Genomic DNA, 16,286 nt, shown 5'->3' with positions numbered 1-16,286 from the left:
AAAAAAAACGTTTTTCCTTTAGGTATACTTTAAAGTGTATGCATAGCAGTGTTGCCAACCTACCAGATTGAAATTTACTGACACGACACCCAAAATTTATTGGCACCGTCACGTTTTTACTGGCATATTTAAAAGTTGCAAAATGACAGTTTTAAGTGCAAATTTCAGTATATATTCTACAAACAAGTACAATATGCAACTAGCAAAGTGATTTAGGGTAGATATTAAGGCAAAAACATATTACTTATTTTATTTTCGATATAGTAATTAAGTAGCTCAGGGAAAGGAATCGAGAGGGCAAGTCATGTAATTGATTCTCACAGTTACACTAGCAGCACAGATGATGATGGCACCTCACCAATATGTCCCCTCCTGAGTCACAGTGACCCTTTCTCTCCATGCCAGGTGGTCCCTTCAGTCCACTCCCGGCTTACCTTCCTCCTGTTCCACAGACCTGCACATGAGGCTCCGGCTGCTCCCTTCCCTTGCACCATGACTTCAAGCGACACCCTGCCGGCACAGTCCAAACACACTGTGGCAGGCACTCGGATGGTCTCGGCCAAACGTCACAGCCAAATTTTTTACTGGCAACCTTTTTCTTTCACTGGCATTTACTGGCAGGAGAAAAGTGCTCATTTTTTACTGGCTGCCAGTAAAAAATACTGGCGGTTGGCAACACTAATGTATAGCCATTTTTTGTTGTTGTTCATTTTGGATAGAGAGCAAGAGTTAACCCCCTGCCAGGTTATTTGTTTTGCCATCATTGTACCATTTGGGAAATGTATCCTTCACTTGCTGTCCTGGATGCAATAGGATGTCAATGGAGATACCCAAAGTGAGGGAAATTCCAGTCTTTGACAGTTGTTCCTGAAAAGGGTGTGCCCATTGGAAGATTTCTCTGTACCTCTTGTTATGGGGACCATTCTAACATTTTTTATTTCCACTTACCCCCTTACTTGGTGACAACAGTCAACTGTATAAATACAGTGAGGAATCTCACCAATGGGGACTCAGATAGCAATAGCAATAAAAACTTGACAGAGCAACTATCCCCTCCACCAATCTATCCAAAACCAAAAGGTTTTGGCTACAGATATACTTTAACATCTTCCCTACCGGCCTAAAGTAGAATGATAGCCAGGCGCTGGCTTTACCATCCTGACTGGAAGTCATTTGACGTCCTTTGCATCGCTTTGCTCATGCATGCCCCCGGGGGCACCCGGCATGGGGATCAGTGTTGAGCTGTGTCCCTCGGACACAGCGCATCACTGATCAGGGTAAAGAGCCAATAATGTAGGCTCTTTACCATGTGATTAGCTGCATCAGCACAGCTGATTACATGGAAACAAAAGCTGATTATCAGCATTTCCTTTTCTCAGCGCTGTCACTGGCTGAGGAAAGGAAACCTGACAACTAGCTTTCCAGTTACAGGGGACATTTACGTTCATAACCAGGGCACTGATCATCACTGCCCTGATTATCAGTGCAGCCCCACCAGTGCAGCATATTAGTGCCACCTATCAGTGTCAATCAGTGCTGCCTTATCAGTGCAGCCTCATCAGTGCAGCCTCATCAGTGCCCATTAGTGCAGCCTCATCAGTGCCCATCAGTGCAGCCTAATTAGTGCCCATCAGTGCAGCCTCATCAATGCCCATCAATACAGCCTCATCAGTGCCCATCAATGCAGCCTCATCGGTGCCCATCAGTGCAGCCTCATTAGTGCCCATCAATGCAGCCTCATCAGTGCCCATCAGTGTAGCCTATCAGTGCCCATCAATACAGCCTCATCAGTGTACATCAGTGAAGAGCAAAAATTACTTATTTGCAAAATTTGATAACAGAAACAAAGAAAAAGGTTGTTTTTTTTTTTTTTTTCAAAATGTTTGGTCTTTTTTCGTTTATTTAGCAAAAAATAAAAACCAAGTTGTGATTAACCACATAGCGACCGCCCCACACACAAATACTGACACTTCCGGGTTCAGGGCGCGCGCACCGCTGACGACCCGCTCCCGCTGTAATTGAACACAGCAGGAGCCAATCAGACCCGATGTCCGCTGGGACCCACTGGTCATTCCCGGAGATTAGCAGAACAGCAATCTGCCTATGTAAACAAGGCAGATGGCCATTCTGTGAGAAGGGAAGGTAGAGATCTTGTGTTCCTGCTAAGCAGATTCATGGATCTCTGCCATCCCACAGTAAATGCACCCCCACACCTGTTAGCAAGCACTCGCAGGGAACACATTTAACCCTTTGATCAACCCTGATGTTAACCCCTTCCCTGCCATTAGTACAGAGACAGTGCATATTTTTTTAGCACTGATCACTGTATTAGTGTCACTGGTTCCCCCAAAAATGTCAAAAGTGTCACTTAGTGTCTGATTTGTCGGCCGCAATGTTGCAGTCGTTGATCACCGCCATTACCAGTAAAAAAATAAATATAAATTCCATAAAAATATCCCATAGTTTGTAGGCACTATTACTTTTGTGAAAACCAATCAATAAACACTTATTGGAATTTTTTTACCAAAAACATGTAGCAGAATACATATTGGCCTAAATTTATGAAGAAATTTGATTTTTTAAATTTTTGTTTATTGGATATGTTTTATAGTAGAAAGTAATAAATATTGTTTTTTTTTTCAAAATTGTTGTTTTTTTGTTTTTTTTGTTTATAGAGCAAAAAAATAAAAACCACAAAGGTGATCAAATGCCACCAAAAAAAAGCTCTATTTGTGGGGAATAAGGACATGCATTTTATTTGGGTACAGTGTCGCACGACTGTGCAATTGTCAGTTAAATTGACGCAGTGTAGTATCGCAAAAAATGGCCTGGTAAGGATGGGGGGAACCGGAGACGTGCCCTCCCAGGCGCGTTTCATCATAGGTGGCATTTTCAATGGGGATCCTAGGACGAAATGCATCTGGAAGGGCACGCACTGACGTCACCACGCTGTTGAGAGGAGGACGGGCTCCTGTATTTGCCGGCCGGCATTGATTTTATGCGATTTTTTAATCTTTATACATGTAAGTGCAATATTACCCCTTTCTTCCTTTAATAAATTGATCATACTGTATCACGCTATGGTCAGTCTCTCTTCTTTCTTAGCCTATCCCGAATACATCTCCAGAATGGCTATGAATCAAGGGAACGCTTAGGGGGATGCCATCACTAGGTCCATTTCCTGTGTGTGTCCAGCAGCCATCCATGGAAGATAAAGTCCATGGCTAGGCTATAGCCAAACTACTCTTTCTACTTACTATCTGGTAAGCAGGCAATTTATATGGTGGTCGGGCACTCTTTCATATGTGTGGAGTCACTGTGGTGTTATTCAACCATTGAGTTCATGGACTATTTTTATCATCAATTATTTACTTGTTGTTATGGGCGCAACTCTCCTCCATTTTTAATCCCATTATTTTTTAGGGCCCGTTCACACCACGTACAGTGCAGTGCTTTTTTTCTGCATCAAAAAATATGAAAAGTAGGTTATATGGGTTCAGATGGCATAGTTCCCACCATTGCAGTGCAATCCAGTGCTTTTCTGTTCCAGAATAAAAAGTACAACATGCTGCTTTTTTCCTGCACAGAATTGTACTGGTATGTGGTAAAAAGCATAAAAAATGCATAAAAAACACACCGGACCCCAGTACAGTGAAAAAAAAATGAAAAAGTAAGAAGAAAACATCTGGAATGCATCTGGAAACGCATCAAAAATTCATTAAAAACATGCATGCAGAAACACATCTAGAACAGATCTGGGGGACGCAATTGTGGCGTGAAAGACAGTCTCCCCCCCCCCCCCCCCGTTTTCACCTAGTGATCTGTCCGGTAACATACCTCCTGTGTTAGAGTGCCCCCACTCTGAATGAAGGAGCATCAGAGACACCTTTGGACAACAGTATTGTCAGGCAGTTACAGCAACAGTTTGTTTTTATTCTTTTGGAGTAAATGTTTTACATGAATAAATAGACGCTAATCATTGTAAGTACCCCTGTCAATGGTAAATAGTTTGTCTTAACAGTCTATGCTAAAAAGAACCCACAGGCATAGGGCGAGTGAGTGAAAGAAAGGAGATTGGGACTTTTGGTCACCCCATTCTCACGGTCACCTCTATTCCCCCCACCTCCCTATCTTCACTTCCTTCACGTTTTCTCTCCTCCCACCTATCCTCAACCTTTCACCTTGGTTCACCTGCCACCTTTTTCCTTAGGGCGCCTTGTGGTCTTGTGTCTCCTCAGGGGGTGCCTGTGTTTGTTGCCACGGTGGGGGTGCCCGCCTCAGCTCCCGGTTGCAGTGTCTTCGGACGGCTTGCCAGTTCCGGCCTTTCACTATCTACCTATGCCTTTAGTGAGTACTGTTTATTTTTTAGGGGATTATTTGCCCCTTTATACCCACTCTAACTGTTCATCTATTCTTATATTTTCAAATTTCAGCAACATGACGTGTCCGCTCCTGATGAGTGGTCACGAACCACGAAACGCGTCGAGCTACCAGTACCTTCTAACCATTTTTTGAGTATATACACGTCGTTGTTTTTAACAGGAATTTGAGGCCAGAAATCAGGCAGACTTTACCCATTACTAATTGGTTACCCACTCTGACACTGGTGGTCCCTTGTTTTTACTCAGCAATGTTGTTTGTACCATTGTTATTATCTACCTTATCTGATGTAACTATTTATGTTAGTAACTACTATGCTGGTTTACGGTATCAGTGTTATTATGCATCTTACGATATTCTACCCAGTATTAACCATACATTGTTGGATACCCATGTTTGTATTTTATTTTTAATAAAGTGTATTGACCCACCGCTCATGTGTCGGCTTGCTAACCATTGGCTTCATTTAAAGTCCCAATCTCCTTTCTTTCACTCACTCGCCCTATGCCTGTGGGTTCTTTTTAGCATAGCTACAAGGATGGAAATATGCGACCTTACCAGGCGCTATTTCATTTAAAGTCCCAAAATCCCCCTCCCCCTTGTCGGCTTAACAGTCTAAACTGATTATTTGCAGGAGAGCTTGTTCTGTTGAAAAACAACAAACTTACTGGCTAGATCACCAGGTGAAAATAAAGGAAAGAATGCCTTTAAAAGAAAATGAATACAACCATCACAGAACTGGTAAGCAGCAATATAATAAATGCTTTTAGGTTTAATACCGCTTAAACAATGTCATCTCAACAGCTAGAGAGACCACCAAAGCAGATGTGCTTTTTACATGTCTTTCAAGAGTTTTCGTGAAAATGGCAAATCAGTTTAATTTCCATTTATAATATGTTTTTAAATTCTTTACTGACAGTTTGCATTCAGAGAATATCTTTACACATTTTTTCTTGGGTGTTATACCTCCAATACAAAGTGCTCACTAAGAGTACTAAGATATTTAGTGTGTGCCTCTAGAACAACATATTCAAGTATACAGTGCAATATGGTCATGTTTGACCTAAGGTGCCCCACTGACCTTTACTAAATTGGCAGCTATTGTGCTTATTGATCAAGGTCAATATATTTGTCTTCCGTTTGTGAGGTCGTATATTGATTGTTTTGTATTATGACTCATATATTGTTCGTTTCTCAGGGCTGTAAAGAGTATTACGTGTATATAAAAAAATTAACAAGAGAAATTTTCATGTAGGAAGAGTCAAACAATTGTGTCAGAAGACCATTCATTTGCTAATAATACCCCAGAGACTGCTTAGAGGCAGATGTTATGTATTTAAGCAAATGCCATATTATTTAATGCATTTGGTCACTGTTGAAAAGGTTAGGGATGTCCATGCCTTAAAGTGGTAGTAAACTCTAAATGTTTGTTCTCTGCCTACAGGTTTTTTTTCCTATCCCAATGGGGATTTTACATTTAACTACCATGCCAACTACCAATTAACTACCATACACTAAAGCTGTGTTTGCCATAAAGCTGCAGTAGAGAGTGATAGGTGTCCCGGGAGCCCCACATCAAATCAAAGCCTGCTGTGTGATAGTGAATGGCAGTCTCAGCCTGGACCCCCACTAAGCCATGCACCCAATGCGTTTTACTTCCCCCCCACCGGAGCTTGCACATGTTTGCCATGCAGTTGCGGCCCTATTAACTTCAAAGAGTTTGATAGGCAATCAAGGGAACCCTTTAAAATTGCCACACCTCACCACCATGCCTGTCGCCACCAAGATGAATGGAGGCCAATGTGATATATTATAACTATAAACTATTGATTGTTTATATGTAAAATACATTTTATAAAATGTCTGCCTGATTTCTACAATAAGATACATCAGCATTCAGTTGTAAGCACATTTGTAACTAAAAAAACCATCAAATGTATGGATATAAAATCTGCAATCAGGTAATAAACTACAAAAATCTATGCAGCCTCCACAATACCCAGATACAAGGTATACAAATCTGAAAAAACAATACATTGTGGTGCTAATCAGTAAAGAAACTGTGTTACATTCATAATCCAAAAGAATACAAAGAATGCCCTTTTTTAATATACAATGCATGACAAGTGTATAAAAGTAATTAAGACAGGAAAAAATCAGAATATCAAAACTACACAAAATGAATACCTTGTGACCAAATCCGAGTCACAATTAATTTTTATAGCACACAGTGTGTGATATGCAGAAACATGTGATTACTGTGTGCCAACTGATCACAAATGAAGTGCAAATGTAAAACAATTGGCACACAGTTATCACATCTTTGCTTCTGCATACCGCACACTGTGTGTTATAAACATTCATTGTGGCTCTGGTTGGGTGACAAGGTGTAAATTTGTGTCTGTTTGCCCCATGTTGGCATTGTGTCCACAGTAGCGTTTGCTTTTTGCAGAGCAGGTTAGGGACTGGCCATAGCGGGATTACTTTGACAGCTTAAACTTGTGTGAACTAAAAATCCCTGTTTTATTGCAAATAATTTCTGTTAACATGTGGTGATTGCCTTTAGCACCTGATGGATTGTACACATACAAGCTATTGGGATCTGAGCACAGGTATACCACAGTACCACAGAGCTTGTACCAAAGCTTGGTGAAGACTGGTACCACAGAGCTTGTACCAAAGCTTGGTGGAGACTGGTACCACAGAGCTTGTACCAGTCTCCACCAACCCAGTAACCTGTCACCTCACTCAACCGCAAAGACATAGATCTTACTTAGATTCTAGGAAACTCACTTGTACATTTCCCTTACTTATTCATCTCTTGAAGCCTTGCTACATCTTCTTCTGTGACTCCCAGGCTAGGTCCCTAGGCTTCATGCCACGTCAATCCCAATATGTGGGGAACCGGTCACTAAGGAAGGAGCCTAGGCACCAATCTCTTTCACTACCAGAGTCTCTGTCACACTTGCTGTGTAACACACTTCCCGACCGGCTGACTGTTTATGCACATGACCCTGGTACTGTAGTCATTAACAATGGCAATATAGCCACCTCCGGATAGGTTCTCTGCTCATTAGACCCCTGTACTGTATCTTCACTAACTCATCTCTGTCCTTTGTCAAGTCCTGTTCTTTCCATTCGCCATATATGCACCCCTTTAGTGACTTCAGACCAGGCAAATTAAGGTAACAAAGTTATTTTGCTGAAATAGTTAAACATAACAGATGGACAGTTCTCAAAGATATCTTACATTTCTGTACAAAGTGCCCTTTTAATTGCGCCCCCGGTGCTCACTTTTGTGCCATGAGGTAGTCATACCAAAATTAGGTGAGAAAGTCTTTTTAGTCCATTAGTTCATTTAGCAAGTGCATATCCCTTCGAACCCCAACTGGGCTTCCATAAGTGGTGGTAAAGTAGCAAAATGGCAATTACATCCTCAGCATCACTCTATTTCTCTTCTCATGCAGAGAGCAAGCATTCTCCAATCCCAGAGGACACCTGTTATGGGGGAAACGTGTCAGGTAGAGTCGGAGTTGTGATGTCATTACACCCGTTTATTATGTGGTGTCATTACACCCGGACCGGCTGATGTGTCCTGTGGCTGGGCTGATATCTGATTTTACCACATTATTTTATCCTGAAGCTTGTAAATTCATTTTTTTTTTAATAAATCAATTGTTTCTATGATATTGCGCCTTACTCTTTTTTGTGTATAATGCTCCATTATTGCCTGACAGATCGAGGGGGCTAATAGGCAGCATCCAGAGGAAATATATTCCAGTGTGTAGGGACACAGATAATCGTCACTCCTTCCCTCATGCTGAGAGCATAGGGAGAAGAGAGCCAATCAGTGCCCATCAGTGCTGCCAATCAGTGCCCCCCAGTGCCTCCTCATCAGTGTCACCTATCAGTGCCACCTATCAGTGCCCATCAGTCCTACCTATCAGTGCTCATCAGTGATGCCTATCAGCGCCCATCAGTGTCGCCTATCAGTGCAGCTTTATCAGTGCCTTCTCATCAGTGCCCACAAGTGCTGTCTCATCAGCATAGCCTATCAGTGCCCATCGATGCCCATCAGTGCCGCCTCATCATTGCTCATCAGTGCAGCCTATCAGTGCAGTCTCATCAGCGCCCATCAGTGAAGGAGAAAAATTACCTGTTTGCTAAATTTTAAAACAAACTAGGAAATGTTTTATTGTTTTCAAAATTAATGGTCTTTATTTGTTTATTTAGGAAAAAATAAGAACCCAGTGGCCATTAAATACAACCAAAAGAAAGCTCTATTTGTGTGAAAAAAATGATAAAAATTTTGTTTGGGTACAGTGTTGCATGACTGCGCAATTGTCATTCAAAGTGTAAAAGCTGAAAATTGGTCTGGGCAGGAAGGGGGTAAAAGTGTCCAGTAGGTAAGAGGTTAAAAAGCACTGAAGTACTTCATTGGAGCACTTGGCACTGGGAAAAAAGCTTCTTAGATTTGTTTGAAAACATTTTAATATGAACTTTTAACTTATTTGAACTGTGTCATGAATTTTTGTAAACACGTGGGAGCAGATTATGGTCTAATTATGCACAATATGAGATGATTATATGCACGTTTATTTGAAACATTTTTATTTCACTATTATCTGATGAATTGTTTTGCATATATTAAGTTTGTTTTGCACATGAGGAGATGAAAAATATGTTTCTATATTATTAATGTGCACTATATGAATCATATCTTAATACTGAGATTGTTTGGGTTCATTATAAGACAACGCATTTTTCTTTTTAAATTGTTGTTTGTTTTTTTATCCTGTATTCAGGGTTGATTAAAGTGCAGCAGTCGGAGCATAGTTCCATCTAGCGTGAGGTTTACACTATACAAGTAGGTCCATATATATTTGGACACAGGCACAATTTTAGTTTTTTTCAGGAATTTACCAAAACATATTCAGGCTATAATTATATAATATGGGCTGAAAGTGCACACTCTCAGGTTTAATTTGAGGGTATGTACATCCAAATCAGAGGAGAGGTTTAGGAATTATTGCTCTTAAGAATAGCCATCCCCCCTTTTTCAAGGGCTCAAAAGTAATTGGACAATTTAATTAAAAGCTGTTTCATGGCCAGGTGTGGGTTACTCCTTCATTATTTCTTCATCAATTAAGCAGGTAAAAGGTCTGGAGTTGATTCTAAGTGTGGTATTTACATTTGCAATCTATTGCTGTGAACCTACATTATGCGTTCAAATGAGCTGTCCATGCAAGTGAAGGGCTGCAAAAATGAAACAAATCCATCAGAAAGATAGCAACAACATTAGGAGTGGCCAAATCAAAAGTTTGGTACATTCTGAGGAAAGAAGAGCGCACTGGTGAGGTCAGCAAAATAGATCTGAACGTCCACGGAAGACAACAGTGGTGGATGATCGCAGGATCCTCTCTATGATAAAGAAAAACCCATTCGCAGGATACAGACAAGTGAAGGACACTCTCCAGGAGGTGGGCGTATCATTGTCAAAGTCTACAATCAAGAGAAGACTTCATGACAGCAAATACAGAGGGTTCACCACAAGGTGCAAACCATTCATAAGTCTGAAGAATAGAAAATCCAGATTAGACTTTGCTAAAAAGACATCTAAAAAAGCCAGACCAGTTCTGGAAAAGCATTCTTTGGATGGATGAAACTAGGATTAATCTGTGCCAGAATGATGGGAAGAAAAAAGTGTGGAGAATGCTTGGAACAGCTCATGATCCAAAGCACACGTCGTCATCTGTAAAACATGGTGGAGGCAGTGTGATGACATGAGCATGCATGGCTTCCAGTGGCACTAGGTCATTGGTGTTTATTGATGATGTGACAGAAGACAGAAGCAGCCAGATGAATTCTGCAGTGTTTAGAGATATACTGTGAGCCCAGATTCAGCCAAATGCAGCAAAGGTGACTTCACAGTAAAGATGAACAATGATCCAAAACACACTGCAAAAGCAACCCAGGAGCTTTTAAAGGAATAGAAGTGGAATATTCTGCAACAGCCAAGTCAATCACCTGATCTCAACCCAATTGAGCATGCATTTCACTTGCTGAAGGCGAAACTAAAGGCAGAAAGACCCACAAACAAAGAACTGAAGACAGCTGCAGTTGGAGCCTGGTAAAGTATCAGAAAGAAGAAAACCCAGTCTTTAATAATGTCCATGGGTTCCAGACTTCAGGCAGTCATTGCCAGTAAAGGATTATCAACAAAATATTAAAAATAAACATTTTATTTTTTTATTATATTCATTTGTCCATTAACATTTTAACCCCCGAAAATGGGGGGACTGTGTATAAAAATGGTTTCAGTTCCTAAAATTTGTACTTGATATTTATGTTCAAACCCTTGAATTAAAACTAAAGGTCTGCATTTCAAACTAATTTGGATTGTTTAGTTTTTAATTTTATTCTGGTGGCATACAGAGCCAAAATAATGAAAATTGTGCTTGTGTCCACATATATATGGACCTATCTGTATATATTAAGGCCGAGTTCACACTAGCTGCGGCCACGGCTCGCAGCAGGGGGTCCAGTGCATCCATGTTCTCCGTTTCAAGAATGAATTGGGCACAAATTGTTGCCCAAATTCAGACTTGAAATGGAGCCAAAGACGCACAGGACCCTTTTCCAGTGTGGACCGTGGCCACCCTGAAGCTGTGTGAACCGACTCCATTGAGAGCTGGCCACAGTCTCCTGTAATGCGAATTGGATGTGGGGAAACCTGCATCCAATTCACATAAGTGTGAACCCAGCCTTAGAGAGCAAGCAGAAACCCGGAGGAACCTCTCGCCTAGAAACATTTTGCCTTTTTGTATGTTTTGTCCAGTAGAGGGCAGTACTTCTCAGGAAAATCTGGATAACAGAGATAACCCTTACCTCTCAGACAGCACCACTTCTGTTGGGCAACATTGAAGGGATAGTTCATCTTTACCACAAAACTGCCTATGTAGAAAAGGGGCATCTATAGATAAAAACAAACTATGCAGCTCTGACTAAAGTTGAATAAAACCCTTGCTATAGGTGTCCATTTGCATACCTTATAAAACCTGACTGGAATACTCCCAGGACGTTGCTAGGTACTCCCAGGACGTTGCTAAGTGAGACATAGTCATTCTCCACCATCACAGGAGTGAGCTCTCAAAGACTGAGCTCAGAGCTACTGCATTGGGGAGAGAAAGAGTATGTGTGGAGGGGGGGGGTTTGAATCCGAGAAAGAGCTCACTCCTGTTATGGTAGAGGGGAGCAGTGAAGACTAGGTCTCATTAGCAACGTCCTGGGAGTACTTAGCAACATCCTGGGAGTATTCCATTCAGGGTTCATAAGGTGTGTAAATGGCCTACACCTGTAGCTAGGGTATTATTCATCTTTAGTCAGAGCTGCACAGTTTGATTTAATTTACAAACATCTCTTACCTGCATAGGCAGGTTATTTGTAGATGGGAACTATTTTTTAACTAAGCAGTGCAGTTTACACCGCAAAAAAATACACCTAACCCAAAAAGATAGTAACACAGACAACACAATACCTTAAGCACCTGCTTACACGCATCACACTTTATTGTTTTTCTAACTTAAAAAACACTTTGATATATTTACATCAGTATCAAAAGGTGCCAGGAAGTGCCTGGCAGAGACCCTCTGCTTTTATTAATGTTGCTATTACTAGGTTATATTTGCACTAGTATATGATGTGCTTCTGTCTTTATTTACTAATGACTAAAGCACTAGTACTTGAAAGACTTGGTCTCTTTCCACATCCACACTTCAGGAATATTTTGACCCCTTTATCTCTTGGTGCAGAACACTGCGTGTATCCATGGTTACAAGAGGGTTAACATAGTTAGCATAGATCTTAGAAAGGCAATGAGACGCTATAATAAAAGAATGCTACTGTTTCTTCTTAGATGAACTGGCATTAATGGTTACCTATCCTTTGCCAAAAAACGTCTCCTTCAAAGATTCTTGAATATTTAATGTGAATTTTAAGTATTTTTCTTAAAATCTAGTTATCAAGCCGCAATAAAGCTGGTCAACATAATGTATTTCATTAGCCAAGGTATTATATACTGGCTAATGTCATAATTCATTACAATCAACAGGGGACATGGCCTGTTCCAGTAAGCACTATACAAGCTTCAAGCCTAACAATACCCTTGATATTCCTGAGATTAAAGCAGCTCCTGCCAGCTACAGACTAACAACTGGATTATGGTATAAAAAGTGGATTATATATATATGAAAAACACCCACTAACTGCTGTGTCTGTGAAAACAATTTTTAACCACTTGACCTCCGGAAGATTTACCCCCCCTTCATGACCAGGCCATTTTTTGCGCTACGGCACTGCGTTACTTTAACTGACATTGCACGGTCCTACGATGCTGTACCCAAATAAAAATGTTCTCCTTTTTTCCCACAAATAGAGATTTCTTTTGGTGGTATTTGATCACATCTGCGTTTTTTATTTTTTGCGCTATAAACAAAGAAAGACTGACAGTTTTGAAAATAAAACAACATTTTTTTTACTTTGTGCTATAAAACATATCCAATAAAAAAATTTAAAAAATCTAATTTCTTCATCAATTTAGGTCAATATGTATTCTGCTACATATTTTTGGTAAAAAAAAATCTCAATAAGCATATATTGATTGATTTGTGTAAAAGTTATAACATCTACAAACTATGGGATTTTTTTTTGCAATTTTAATTTTGTAACTTTTTTTGCTAGTAATGGCGGCAATCAGCGACTTATAGCAGGACTGCGATATTGTGATGCACAAATCTAACCTAACTGACACTTTTGGCACTTTTTGGGGACCAGTGACACTAATACAGTGATCAGTGCTAAAAATATGCACTCTAGGGCGATCAAAGGGTTAACTGTGTGCCTAGCCAGTGCTTGTGTACTGTGTGGGAGGTGCTTTTACTATGGGAAGGCATTGATCCGTGTTCCTCGAACACAGGATCAATGACTTCCCTACTAACAGAACGGTGATCTGCCGTGTTTACATAGGCAGATTGCCGTTCTGGCTCTCTGCCTAATGATCGGTGGGTGTCAGGAGACATTGAGTCCACGGTACTTGGAGATCAGCTCCTGATGTGTATAATCAAAGCGTAAGTGGGTCGCCGGGGCAGGGTCAATAGGGAGTGGAACCTACCCATAAGTACTACCTCCCAGCATCTCAAAAGATTTGGGAGAGCATCAGGGGAAGATAATTATGTGCTGCTGATATGGATATTTTTAAAGTAAAGTAAAGTAAACCTGTTGATTTGAGTGCTGAGAGCTGACGGTGTCCAGAATGAAGGGAAGGAGATTGTGTTTCCAACAGCAGCATAAGGCTAGAGGATTCTATTCTGAATGTCATCCAGTGAGTGCAGTGAGCTGATGAGCACTTCCCTGAAATTACTAATCTAAGATGAGCTATTTTTAATATGCTTTATGTGAGTGAGTTTTTAATAAAAATTGGTCCATAACCTATAAAGAGAGCGCTATGTTTTTTCCTTTTCTTTCTGAACTCATTCATTGTATTTTCCTTGGTGTTGATCTCTCTGAGAGAGTAATGCCGCGTACACACGGTCGGACTTTTCGTCTACAAAAGTCCGACAGCCTGTCCGACAGACTTCCGACGTACCTTCGGCGGACTTGCGGCAGACTTTGTTACGAACGGACTTGCGCACACACGACCACACAAAAGTACGACAGCCTAGTACGCGGTGACGTACACCAAGTCCGACGAGACTATAAAACGGAAGTTCAATAGCCCGTACGACACCCTTTGGGCTCCTTCTGCTAATCTCGTGTTTATCTCGTGTTAGTAGAAGTTTGGTGAGAGACGATTCGCGCTTGTGAGACTCGTATTTTTCAGTTCGTTTTAACTGTTGTTCAGTCTGTGCTTGTGAGGTTTGTATCTGCTTTTCAGTGCGTTTGGTCAGTTGGCATTGAGAAATCTTTGTTTTATTGGCCGCTCGTTCCTGATTTTCAGGTCGTTCTTCACAGGCCTTGCTGTTCTTCAGTGCGTTCTGTTTAGTGCGTTCTGACCAGCCGACCGTTTTGAAGCCATGTTACCTGTACGTACTCGTCGTAGAGCTCGTGCATTGTATGTGCTTGGTGCTGTAGTTTATTCTTCAGCCCAAGACCAGTCCATGAACAGGGCGAGGAGGAGTTCATGGACCAAGAATTGGTTGCTTCAGCGTGACCAGTTCTGTCACATGCCTTTGCTCCGTGAGATCCGTGAGAATAATCCTGAGGATTTCAGGAACTTTCTCCGGATGACGGACCCCGTTTTTGACCGTTTGTTGGCTTTGCTGACCCCCTATATCAGCAGGCAGGATACCTGCATGAGGCAAGCCATCACTCCGGAGCAGAGGCTGGTCGCTACCTTGCGGTATTTGGCCACAAGGAGAAGCCTGCAGGACCTTAAGTTCTCGACAGGCATCTCCCCCCAGGCTCTGGGGATCATTATCCCAGAGACCTGTTCTGCCATCATACAGGTCCTGCAGAAGGGACTATATTAAGGTAAGATATTTTTCTTTTATTAGCATCACATGTTCTTTTATGTAATCTTTGATAATATAATGTATTTCTTGCTTCAAACACTACTTACCATCATTGCAATATAGTGTGAATGTCCCCTTTTTATCCTCACACATGCTGGATTTTTTTCCTGTTATTTTTTGTCATGCATGTATATTTTCCTTCAATAACCTTCCCAGCATGAAGTGATGGGAACATATCCACCTAGTCTACTCATTTGGAATGTATTTTGTTTGAGTGTATTTAGTTTGCTGCTAATGAGCAATTATCTAGATTTCACAACCCCCCCCCCCCCCCCACCTAAACTCACTCCAAATAGTTTGCTGCTAATGAGCAATTATCTAGATTTCACAACCCCCCCCCCCCCCCCCACCTAAACTCACTCCAAATAGTTTGCTGCTAATGAGCAATTATCTAGATTTCACAACCCCCCCACCCCCCACCTAAACTCACTCCAAATAGTTTGCTGCTAATGAGCAATTATCTAGATTTCACAACCCCCCCACCCCCACCCTCGTTAAAATTTGCTGGAATGTTCTGTGGTGTTGATTTGTCTAAAGCAAATATATGTGGCACTTTGCAAAATGCATGTGCACTCTACAAGTGCATTTGTTCCAGTGCTTTATTAAATGAGCAGAAGCTCTGCTGATTTCCATCATCAAATCATATGCAAGCCTCAAAGTGTTTTCATTAATTGCCCTTGCATGTGATTGTGTACTCCTTGCAACATGAATGCCTTTTTACATTACCTCATTTACTGTAAGCTGGTTAGCAACTGCACCTGCAGAGTGCGACAACTGCAGTCTTGTAGCCTTTTTAGTCCCTAAATTCCTGCGTGTCCTAAAAGTAATTTTTTTTAGGGATTTCACAACCCCCTAAAATGTAATCAATGTTCCATCAGAGGGGGTGAGCAATCTGATAAGTGTGCCTTTCCATATTAGTTATTCCAGAAGAATTAAATTATTGAATGTTATACTGATGCTGGGGAATAATGTTTTTAATTGTCTAATTTTCTTGCAATGTTAGCTTACAAATTAATTGATTTTGGTTTTCTTTTTTGATTTCCCAGTTTCCTTCAACGCCACAGGAATGGCAGACTGTGGCATCCCATTTTGCCAGCCGTTGGGACTTTCCCAATTGTGGAGGGGCTATAGATGGGAAACATGTCCACATTGTGCCACCACCCCATTCGGGGTCATATTATTTTAATTATAAGGGGTTCCACAGTATTGTTTTAATGGCGGTGGTGTCGGCACACTATGATTTTTTATATGTGGACGTGGGGAAGAATGGCCGGATGTCGGATGGAGGAGTATTTGCCCAGACGGAGTTCTGCCAGCGTCTCCAGAGTGGTGGCCTGG

The 16,286-nt window shown here is 41.2% G+C and overlaps 1 protein-coding gene across 2 annotated transcripts in view; it reads right to left on the bottom strand.

The window, feature by feature from the left end:
* The window catches only part of NYAP2 (neuronal tyrosine-phosphorylated phosphoinositide-3-kinase adaptor 2), a 259,118-nt gene that overhangs the window by 131,469 nt on the left and 111,363 nt on the right, over positions 1 to 16,286 (bottom strand). The gene's annotated exons all lie outside the window — the stretch shown is intronic.

Source organism: Aquarana catesbeiana, linkage group LG04, assembly GCF_042186555.1.
Source record: "Aquarana catesbeiana isolate 2022-GZ linkage group LG04, ASM4218655v1, whole genome shotgun sequence".
Lineage (NCBI taxonomy): Eukaryota > Metazoa > Chordata > Amphibia > Anura > Ranidae > Aquarana > Aquarana catesbeiana.
The sequence above is the reverse complement of the archived record's forward strand: the minus strand, read 5'-3'. Positions and strand labels throughout refer to the sequence as shown.